The sequence below is a fragment of the Hibiscus syriacus genome, unplaced genomic scaffold (assembly GCF_006381635.1).
Source record: "Hibiscus syriacus cultivar Baekdansim isolate YM2019G1 unplaced genomic scaffold, ASM638163v2 tig00005974_pilon, whole genome shotgun sequence".
In the NCBI taxonomy this organism is placed as follows: domain Eukaryota; kingdom Viridiplantae; phylum Streptophyta; class Magnoliopsida; order Malvales; family Malvaceae; genus Hibiscus; species Hibiscus syriacus.
Window position 1 is genome coordinate 3,900,815 of NW_024062076.1, and position 11,951 is coordinate 3,912,765.

General features: G+C 34.9%; 1 pseudogene; it reads left to right on the forward strand.

Moving 5' to 3' along the window:
- The window catches only part of LOC120200489, a 71,783-nt pseudogene extending 60,608 nt beyond the window's left edge, over positions 1–11,175 (forward strand).
- The last annotated feature ends 776 nt before the right edge of the window (positions 11,176–11,951 follow it).

The following is an 11,951-nucleotide window of genomic DNA, read 5'->3' on the forward strand; positions in this document are numbered from 1 at the left end:
GGATTGTTTATATCATTACTATGATAATGTTGACTCTAGACTGAAAAGAGTAACGTTGAGAAGTTCAGAAGGTATAGAGGTTATTGTATTTAGTGAAGGATGGAACCCATTGGCTAAAGTAATAGCAGTGATATCGGCAAAGAATTTATTGCTACATGGATGTCAAGGGTTTATTGCAAGTGTGTTGGATTTGAAAAGAGAAATGGATAGAAGAAATTCCTATAGTCAGAGGGAACTTATATTAGACGATAATGAATTAAAGAAAGATGATAGCTGGAGATGAAAAGTGTTTAAAGAAGTTATAGCAGATAAGGAATGGACAGGCCACAGATTATGTAATGAAAGATGATGGGAACTTATATTATCAAGGGAGGTTAGTAATTCCAGATGATAATGAATTAAAGAAAGACTTGTTAACGGAAGCTCGTTGCAGTCCATTGACTATTCTTCTGGGAGGAAACAAAATGTATATGGATCTCAAGAGTCAATATTGGTGGCCTGGAACGAAGAGAGACATTACGGGATTTGTATCTAAATGTTTGATGTGTCAGCAAGTTAAAGCTGAACATCAAGTTCCGTCAGGATTGTTGCAACCTTTGCCTATTCCTCAGTGGAAATGGGAGAATGTAACAATGGATTTGGTAACGGGGTTGCCTTTGACTCCGAATAAAAGAGATTCGATATGGGTTATTGTAGACATATTAACTAAGTCAGCTCATTTTATTCCAGTACGACTTTTCCATGGATAAGTATGTCGAGTTATATATCAAGGAGATTATACGTCTACATGGTGTACCTGTTTCTATTGTTTCAGATCGAGATCCTAAATTTACTTCACGATTTTGGAAATCATTGCATAGAGTGTTGGGAACTTGGTTAAACTTTAGTACAGCATTTCATCCACAAACCGATGGGCAATCTGAGAGAACAATTCAAATTTTGGAGGATATGTTGAGAGCTTGTGTTATCGAGTTCAAATGATCATGGGAAAGGTACTTGCCATTTGTTGAATTTGTGTACAACAATAGTTATCAATCAAGCATCAAAATGGCTCCTTATGAAGCTCTTTATGGAAGAAGATATCGTACTCCTCTGAATTGGTTCAAACTTAAAGATAAAGAATTTATTGGTCCAGAGTTGATCAAAGAAGTGGAAGAAAAGGTTAAAGTAATTCAAAGTAATCTCAAAGCAACAACTGATAGACAGAAATCATACGCGGATCTAAAAAGAAAAGAGATCGAATATCAAATTGGAGATAAAGTGTTTCTCAAAGTGTCTCCTTGGAAGAAGGTTTTGAGGTTTGGTCGAAGAGGAAAGTTGAGTCCTCGGTTCATTGGCCCTTATGAGATCGTAAAGAGAGTTGGACCAATAGCATATCAACCGACGTTGCCACATGAAATGGAGAAAATTCACAATGTCTTTCATATCTCAATGCTTCGGAAGTATCGATCTGATACTTCCCACATCGTGACTTCAGAAGAGGTTGAGGTCCAACCGGATTTGACTTATGAAGAGGAACATGTTAAAATCTTAGCTTATGAGGTTAGGCAACTAAGAAACAAGATCATTCCATTAGTTAAAGTATTATGGCAGATCACAAGATAGAGGAAGCAACATGGGAACGTGAAGAGGACATGAGGATTCAGTACCCCATCTCTTCGCATAATGAAAAGTCGAGGACGAATTTTCTTAAGGGGGAGATTTGTAACAGCCTCAATACCGGGTTAGTGACTAAATTGTAAAACTTTAGACTTTGGTGACTAAAGCATAATAATTGAATAGTATTGTAATTGGTATAGGGTTAATTGCAAGAAAGAAGGAATGGAAGGGTAAAATGGTTATTTATAGGGGAAATAATTAAAGAATAGATATATTTATTTTAGCTACACGTGAAAGAAGGAAGAAAAATATAAGCTTCCAGAACTCTCTTATTCTCTTCTTTCCTCCCAACGTGAAAACTCATAACAAAGGTGAGATTTCTTATAAGTTGTTTGTTAGTTGAAATTTAAGTTTGGTTTTTCTCCTTAGATGCTAATTAAGCTTAAGAAAAGCTTAGGTTGTTGTAAAACAACAAGATGAAGGGTGTAGGAAGAATTAAAGATTATGAGTTCTTGAAGGGAATTTTGAAATAGAGTTTATATTTGAAATTTGAGGTTGAATTTGACTTGTCATCGACTTAATCAAGGAATATAAAGTGTTAGAAGTGTATTTAGAACATATTGAAATTTTGGTATGATTCTTGAATTATATATGAAGGATATGATTTTGAGGTTAAAGATGATTTTCATGGATATAAGTTGGTTTAAGTAATGATGGTTGGGTTTAATGACATAATATGGGTTTGAAATAGAGGAATTGAGTAAAGAATTGATGATTTTCGGGCTTAAAATGCAATTTCTGGGTTGTGTGCATCGATGCACATTCAAGTGTACCGATGCAATCTTAAATAAGGAACATCGAATGTCATTAATGCATCGATGCATAAGGAGTGCGTCGATGCACACCCGTTTAAAATACAAACATCGAATGGGATTTATGCACCGATGCATAGGTAGTGCATCGATGCACCTGTCAAGGGATGCATCGATACATGGTGTAGTGCATCGATGCATACCATCATTAAAAGTTGGAAATAGCTTTCTTTTTAGCGTAAGGAGTGATAGTTTAGAATATACTAATTAAGATACTGATTAGTATCAATGTATTACTATGTAGATATAGAACATAATTTCGTTCCGGAACAAACAAAGGATTAGGATCAAGTCGAAACAAGAAAGGCCAAGGTGAGTGCATTTTAAAGTTAAAGTGTATAGAGATAAGACTTGTGATAAGTCTATCTCTGATAGTTGAATTCATGATTTCATATTCATGTACAAGCATACATATATTATTTCTATAGTGATTTCATGCATAATTCATTATGCTTCAATATGATATTATGTGAACCAATGCTATTACAAGAGAAACAATTCAAGTATGTGGATTAATGGAAATGATTATATGTGCTTATATGAAAATTGATGAAAGAGATATGAAATGAAAAAAAATGTATTCATATTTAATCCCATGTTATATGATACGAGAGCTATAGGTATAATTGGCATGCCAAGAGTCGAGGGATTATCAGTGGTCCTTCAGGACATAGTGGTCCTTCAGGACATAGTGGTTCTTCGGAACAATTAGTGGTCCTTCGGGACATAGTGGTCCTTCGGGACAAATATTCAGTGCCCCTTGAGGGAATTATACGAGCTGTGGTGACAGCATAGTGCACAACCTCTATGTACTCACATACATTTGTTCTCGATAATGTACATGGGCAATTCAAAGATAAATTAAAGTGAAATTGATATGAGAATGTATGTGTTATATGTACATGTTATCATCATATATGTTATCGTGTAATCGATACATGAACATTGAAATGTCCTGATTAATGGTAAGAATGCATGTTCATAAATTCATGGTTATACATGTGAATACATACATTTATATCATGTCTCACTAAGTCTGTGACTTAGCGTGTAAGTGATTTACACATAGGTACCAAGAATCAGGAAGAGCGGAAATAGGGTGGCAACAACAGCAGCATTGCTAGCGGATCATATCAGAAGTAACTGATAAAGTATGTATTTTGTCGTGTATAGTATGTTGGCATGTAAGTAAAGTGTCAGTTATGAATGCTCTGTTCGATTTTGGTTGTTTTGGTCAATCCATGTAAATAAACCGCTTTTATTTTAATGAAATTTTTAAATTTCCCTATTTTCTTTAAGTGTAAAAGTTTGAAAAGTCAATGTGACACCTCAGACTCGTATTCGGGTCGGATACGGGTTGGGGGTGTTACAGACATTCCGTAGAATGAGAGGACAGAGCTCTCACAGTGAAATGAATGCAACAAAACTAGTATTAGTTCCCGACTTAGTGCTCCCGCCCAAATTCAAGATGCCCGAGATTGAAACGTACAGTGGAACCAGATGCCTCAATGCACATCTCACGATGTTTATCCAAAGGATGGCTGGATACACCTACAACGATCAGATGTTGATCCACTGTTTCTAAGACAATTTGATTGGACCCGCTTCTAAGTGGTATAATCAACTGAGTCGTACTCAAGTCCTCTCCTGAAAGGATTTGGCTAGTGCTTTTTTTGTGCCAATACAAACATATGACTGATATAACCCTGATCGAACAACGATGCAGAATATGGAGATGAAGAATAGTGAGAGCTTCCGAAATACGCACAACGATAGAGGGATGTTGCATCTCAAGTGCATCCACCAATGACTGAAAGAGAGTTCATCACTCTATTCATTGACACATTAAAATCTCCATATATTAATTACATGGTTGGAGCTTCCACGAAGAGTTTCTCTAACATTGCCATGTGTGGAGAAATGATCAAAAGAGCAATCAAGAATGGCCAGATAGGAGGCACTAGTCATACCGACAATGAGGAAAGAGCTGAGATTAAAATAGCATGATCTTACCTAACTAATCAGGCGACCAAACCTTATAAAGCATTCCATAAAGAGACTTTTATAAATCCAATGAAATATGAGGAGTGTCTCCTAACGCTAGTTGAGATGAATTTCGTGACTCCAGTTCATTCCAAACCAAGAGAGTCCCCATATCCTGAAGGCCATGATATTAATGCCATATGCAGCTATCACATTGGGAGCTCAGGGCACATCACTGATAACTGTGGGGCATTGAAGCGCAAGGTCCAAGATCTGATCGATTCAGGGGCATTGACTTTCAATGAATAGTGGGGCATTCTGATAAGGAGTCGGTTGGGGCATCCATCAGGAGTTTTGTTGCATTCTCATGCATATCATCTTGTTTGAATTTATTTTTCTTTTGTACTTCTTATGCTTAAATGTTTGTAAATCACTTGACTTTTGAACATTTTAAATAAAATGCTTCCTTCTAAGGAAATGAGTAATGAGCAAATTCTAATTTTGAATTCTTTGAACATCATCTTAATTAAAAGCTCTTTAATAATTAAGGTTGTTAATCTTTGACAGATAACAAGATTTAACCCATGCAAAACAAGGACCCCTTGATCCTAATCTAAATGTGCACCAGAATCCATACCCTTCTCTTGAAGGAACCAAGCTAGATCTTTCCTTATATGTACAGTAAATCATCTTGGCATTCAGGTATGTGTTAGGAGTGGAAAAAATGGGGCAACTAGCACATGAGATTGCAAAGCAAATTAGTTTCTACTTCCTGTTAATGATGTTCAGTGATGATCATGATCTTATCAGATGGAATGGTCAAGTGGGCTAATCTAGTTTAGGTCAGTTGCTTGGGAATTGAACTCTAACAATAAGATTTTATGACTTTCAACAAACACTAAGGCTATAATAGGTTCTTCTCAGTGAGCTTAAGAAATGGAATCCGTATACCCATAATATATATATATATATATATATATATATATATATATATATATATATATATATATATATATATATATATATGTATGTATGTATGTATACAATAAAGCTGAGCTATTTCGCTAAAGCAATTGGTAATAGAGCAAACTCGAAAGCCCTGGCCTTATGAATAGATTACATTCAAACCATGACATTGATCGGGTACTTGGCAATATGGTGTATGCTCCACTGTGGTTGTCAAGTCGAAGACTTTGTGACGACATGAATCCTTCAACTAGCCTAATAAAGGAAATTATAATATATATGTACAATAAAGCTGAATTCAGCTAGATAAACAATGGCAAATTAATTCGAATTTACTAAAATAAGGAGTTTCGGTGAATATGGACTAAGGGAGTTGAGGAACGCTTATAATAGTTGAACTCACACGAGCACTCAGAAATCTTATTTTTAGACCGATATTTCTACACAACCTTGACTAGGTGAACCTACGAAGCCTGAACAAATGGAAGATTTCAGAGAACTGAAACAAAAGTGTTCTAAAGAGTCTAGCAATTAACTATGCTATTTGTGATATTTTGTCCGCCTCCGATTAAAATGCTAAACCAAGAAAGAGGGGCATATGGTGATCTTCACGACGACCAAATAGAGGAAACAAACCCTAGAGTTTAGGTATCTAACCTCGAAACCAACCTTTTGATCTTGATATTTTTCAAAGATTTGCAGCTATCAAGATTAAAAGAGCAGTTGATTTTCGATATTCAATGAATTCATATTTTGTGATTTGCTCCAATTGTAAGACCGAAGAATGGGCATTATTTTAGTTCATTTGACAATGAAAACCCACATATTCTTTCTTCGTCAAGTTGTTTTCAAAAGAAGAAAAATATTTTCAAACAAGATAATCTCTCTGGAGGCATATCTCGGAATTCAACAAATATCTCTCCGAAGCTCAGAATCGAAGCTGGGGCAATAGAAGCTAATTTTTTTTGGGCAAAGATTTAATGGGGAAAGGAAATGAAATTGTCTCATGTCTAGGTTTGCAAGAGTTCACCCTAGTGGAAATGCAGACAAACTGAATCAATGATAGAGTGAAGACTGCTCTCGCAACCATTCTCCTTACAGATTGAGAAAAATATACATCAACACATACATACATACATATATACATACACATACATACATACATACATGATACATAAAATTTGCATCAAACATTTATCATCATGTATATTAAAGACATTTTTCTCCTCACTTGAGGACAAATTCAATAAAAAATCAAATAAATTTCATCTTGACATCCATCTTAACATCCAATATAGTCAGTAAAAAATACATCATTTTGATCTCTCAGAAAATCAAAGCTCGGAAATGACCAGATGTCTCTAACTTGAAGAAGCAATGATTTGACTTCCTAAAGTCAACAATCAAGACATTTCCTCAACATGAAGGAACAAGTAGACTTTCTATCTCCTTTGAGGGTGTTTTTATTGAAACAAAATTTTGTCTCGCTTGAAATATTTTTCTACAAATTTTAAAAATTTTAAAACAAATTTTTGTCTCGCTTGAGACAATTTCTCTCAAAACAAATTTCGTCTCGCTTGAGACATTTTTTCTCTGAGATACAAATTTAAATTTGTTGTACTTGAAACAAAGTTAATCTCACTTGAGATTTTCAAAACCGATTTGTCTCGCATGAGATAGTTTCACTTTTAAACACAAATCCTGAAATTGTTTCCCTATAAACAAAATCGATAATCTTTGAATCTTTTTCTCTTAAAACGATTTTTGTCTCTCTTGAGACAGTTTCTCTTTAAACAAATCTTTGAGTCTATTTCTTTTAAAAAAAATCTTTGAGTTTGTTTCTATTAACAAAATCATCTTTGAGCCTATTTCTTTAAAAACAAATTTTGTCTCTCTTGAGATAGTTTCTAATGAAAAACCAACTTTTGAGATTGTTTCTTTGGAAACAAAATTTTGTCTCTCTTGAGACAGTTTCTTTTGAGAAAAATCTTTGAGTCTGTTTCTTTGGAAACAAAATTTACCATCTTTGAGTCTGTTTCCCTTGAAACAAAATAAACATCTTTGAGATCGTTTCCCTTTAAATGAATTTTTTCTCATTTGAGACAATTTCCCAAGAAACACCGATCTTTGAAAATGTTTCCCTTAAAAACAAATTTTGTCTCGCTTTAGACCGTTTCCTTTAAAAGTCATATTTCATTCGTTTCCATTGAAACGAATTTCGTCTCTTTCGACTTTTGAAACACATCATCTTTGAGTTTGTTTTTCTTGAAACAAATCTTTGTGTCGATTTCCCTTGAAACCAAAATCCCTAAAGATTGTCAGCCGTCCTCATCACGTAGGAACTGTGTCATCCCCTAACCAAACCTCCTCATCACGTAGAAGCTGTGTCAACCATAGATAACATGTCGTCCTCATCATGTAGGAACCGAGTTATCATCACTCCTAAAGATGGCTAGCCGTTCTCATCACGTAGGAACCATGTTATCCCCCGACCAGACCTTCTCATCACATAGGAGCAGTGTCACCCCTAGATAACCAGCCGTCCTCATCGCGTAGGAACTGAGTTATCACACTTCCTAAAGATGGCCAAGAACTCTTCATCACGTATGAGTAGTGTCATCCTTTGACTAGATCTCCTCATCACGTAGGAGCTATGTCACCCTTAGACGACCCAAACTATTCATCACGTATGAGCAGTGTCATCCCCAACAACTAACATTATCCAATTTCTAAGCATAAAAGGGATAGAATCAGACAAAAACGTGAAAAAACGTGTTGTCTTGTCGTCTTTGCCATATTCTTGTTAACACAAGAATGTGCAAAGAGGGGCAGATATAGACACTCGTTTTTGTCCGGGTCTTTCTTTTTATTTAATTTTATTACTATTATTAATTATTATTATTATTAGTTATTATTATTATTTTTATTAAATTACATATTACATTTTGTTGTAGGTGACCCAAGCCTAACAACCCAGCAGACCGGGCTCAGTAATTATAAGGCCCAACCCAGGCTTAACCCGAAGCCCACATGAAAACCCATTGGGTTTCTGTATCAACTCCAGCAGCCCATCAGGAGACCAAGCTACCCGGATCCGACCCGATGCAGGATCCGATCCGGTCCCTTAGGGTTTCTGAAACTCTAACCTTAGGGTATGATACTACAACCGCCATGTCTCCCCTGACACCGCCGCTGCTGACTATTTCCCCGCACCAACAGTGACTCAATCAATCACCACAGAGAACAAATCTACAACAAATATTATCTAGAAGATAAGATATTATTACCCTACCTGAAGAGTTTAATCAACAAATCACCAATCATAACAAACATATAAAAAGAAGGCAGAGAGAACCATTGGGGATCATTCGGGTTTTCAAGGAAAAACGAGAGAAAAATAAGGAGAGAAACCGAGAGAAGAACATAAAAAAAAGAAATCAAGAGAGAGGGTGAATGATTCGAAGCCCAAACTAAAAAAATAGAAAACTAAAAGAAAAAGAGAGAATATGAGATAATTTTACCTCGGTTTGAAGATCGAGAACCCCGACGGTCGCCGGTCGCCAAAACTTTCGAAGGTAAACCTCTAGATCTAAGGGGCTAGGTGAGTTTTTAGGATAAACGAAGTGCGGTTTTGAGTATAGGGGAAGGAGAGGAACATTTTGGGGTCCCTTTGGCTTCCTCCGGCCATCGGCGCCGCCGTGCTCCGCTGCTTGCCACCGCGAGCTCCGCCGTGGCTCCCCTCCTCGACGAGGAGAGGTTGAGAGATTTCTAAATCTCTCTCTCTTCTCTGTTTTGGCTGAAATGAGAGAAATGAGAAAGTGGAGAGAAGAAGAGCCCGATTTTGGGCTTATATCCCCCAACCAAAACGTTGTCGTTTAGGGAGGGGGATTTATGTGTTTTACGAATGGGTAAACTATGTTTTGGGGATTCGGGTTTTTGTACCTTTTTATTTTTGACACCGATTGTAATTTATATACTTCTTACTTTATTCTCTACATTTGTAAACTTTGTATTAAGGTCACTTGTCTGTTTATTGCTTATATTATGTAAGTTTATGTATTGTACTCAGTATTTATAAAACTCTTGTTTTGGTCACTACTATGTATTTTAGGTTAAATCATGGATTATGCATGTATGTTTTACTTTCATTTCATTTTAGTCCTTTATTATAATTTATTGGTTATTTCCATTTCCAGTACTTGTATTATTTAATATTTAAGATTTGGGCTTTAGTTTATTTATAATTATTGTTTTAGTCCTTTAAGTTTATGTTTTTGTTATTTTATCTTTGTAAGTTTATGTTTTAGCTATTTTGGTCCTTAAACTTTCTATTTTAGTCATTTTAGTCCCTTAAATATATGTATTTTATATTTAGTCCCTTAACTTTTTGTTATTATTATTTTAGTCTTTAGTTTTATGTTTTTGTTGTTTTGGTCTTTGTAACTTCAAGTGCATACTTTTTTGGTCATTATATTTTTTTGTTTGTAATGTTTGTTTGTTTTCATTTTAGTCTTTTGTGTATGAACATGGTTTCACATATTGTAGTTATTTGTATTTGTAAATAAATATTATTAGCTCTATTTATTGTAAATATTTCATTTTACCTATGTCCATTCACATTTGTTTTATTGTATGCCTTTATTTTTAAATATTACTCGAATATATTTCAAGAACTCATATTTGTAGAACAGGCGTAGAAAGTATCACTTGATCGAAATGATACAATATAATATGACGTTCGAACCAAATACGAACTTGAAATAAATTGATTTTATTTTGCTAATTAATCCTTTAATTTTAAGTTGAACAATTCTATACATATTACTAAATAGCGATTCATTTTATGCAAAGATCGTTTTTCATTTTATATTCGATTTGCATCTTCTACAATTAATTATGAGGGAATATTATTTTACTGACAAGAAATAGTCGAGTTAGCTTTCCCGATGGAGGATTGCTAATTTCGAGATTTCTTTTCGAGTTAAAGAATTTTCTCTAATTAATTAATTCGAAGTAAATTAATTAAATTTCAATAAACGGATCATATTTTAAATTTATATTAAATTTGTAATTTCCACCATTTACGACAACGTGTAAGCGACACAGTACCAATTTTGGGCGTTATGGGGGGTGATAATCCTTCCCTATGTATAACCGACTCCCTGACCTATCAAATTGAATTTCTGGTAACTCAAACTATTTTTGTCTTAAAAATGATTTTTCTTAAAATTATTTTTAAAAAATATTTTTAGATATTCAACCTACCTAATTCAAAAGTCGATGACGACTCATTTTCCATTTTATTCAAATCAATTTCAAATCACCATAAGTTTTTAAAATACAAATCATAATCGTTTTAAAAATAATATTTAATTATTTTTCTAAAATATGGTTATGACAGACTCATGTCAGGACTGCACACCAGTGAAAACCCAGCGGCTCCAGAATCTGTTGATTATGGTGCTGCACACTTTGTTCAGTGCAAGCCTGGTAGGTGCAGTGATCGGTAAGGGAAAAGTACATCAGGTACAAGATAAATGGTACGAAAAGAGATTGGAGGAATTGGGAACATGTGTTGTCGATATCGTTGACCTAAAGGCTGACGGATGGGTGAAGCTTCCTCATCCTTCTGAAACCACAGGTGCTTCATTTGAAGATGCTGAGAAAAAGCTTGGGGTTATGAGAGTTATTTGGGATTCAAACAAAATATTCATGTTACGACCTCAATAAATTGCAGTCTTTCTTGATTTTTTTTTTCTCTCTTGCCACTGGCAATTAAATATAACTTATAAGTCAGTACTGTTTCGATTTCACAAGCTCATGATGTAACCCGTTTCATGTTTTAGGACACATACATTACACCATAAGCCAAAATTGCTCCCGGAAAAGAACACATAAAGCAAGTAGGTAGGAATTTGGAAGGTGGACTAAACTTTTAATATGCCCTTTGTTATTTGGATTGGGGTGACTGTTGGATATGGATGTGTTTAACTTGGGTAAGTTAATTTTTTCTTGTGGCTTCTGTTTCTGGGAGGACCCTTGCAGATCTCATCTCCATATGAAGAGTGACATGGATATTTCAAGGAAAATAAAGGCTTAGCTATATAGGCACAATAAAAATTATTTTGTTTGTATTACAGCAGTTGGTGGAAGTTGTTAGGATTATAAGGCGATTTTTACTCAAAATAATGTTTCTTGACATCACCTATATAAGAAGTGGAAAGTTATCGTGCAATTTTTAACGACTTTCAGCGACTATTCAAGCGAAGACCTTATTTCAAAAAACAATAATTTTGGCGCAGGATATCCTTAGGCTTGGGTCCATTTACAGGTCATACAAATTGTTTGCAGCACTTTGGGAATGACATATCAGTGATTTATATATAATTTTTGAGAAATTTGAGGCATTGAAGTCTATTATTACTGCCCCCACAACACAACCAAAGGATGCTATTGGACTGACTGGACAAAGATGCTTTCCTTTGAGGGCTGTTAATATTGAAGTTCAGATTCTTTACTTTGAGGCTCCCC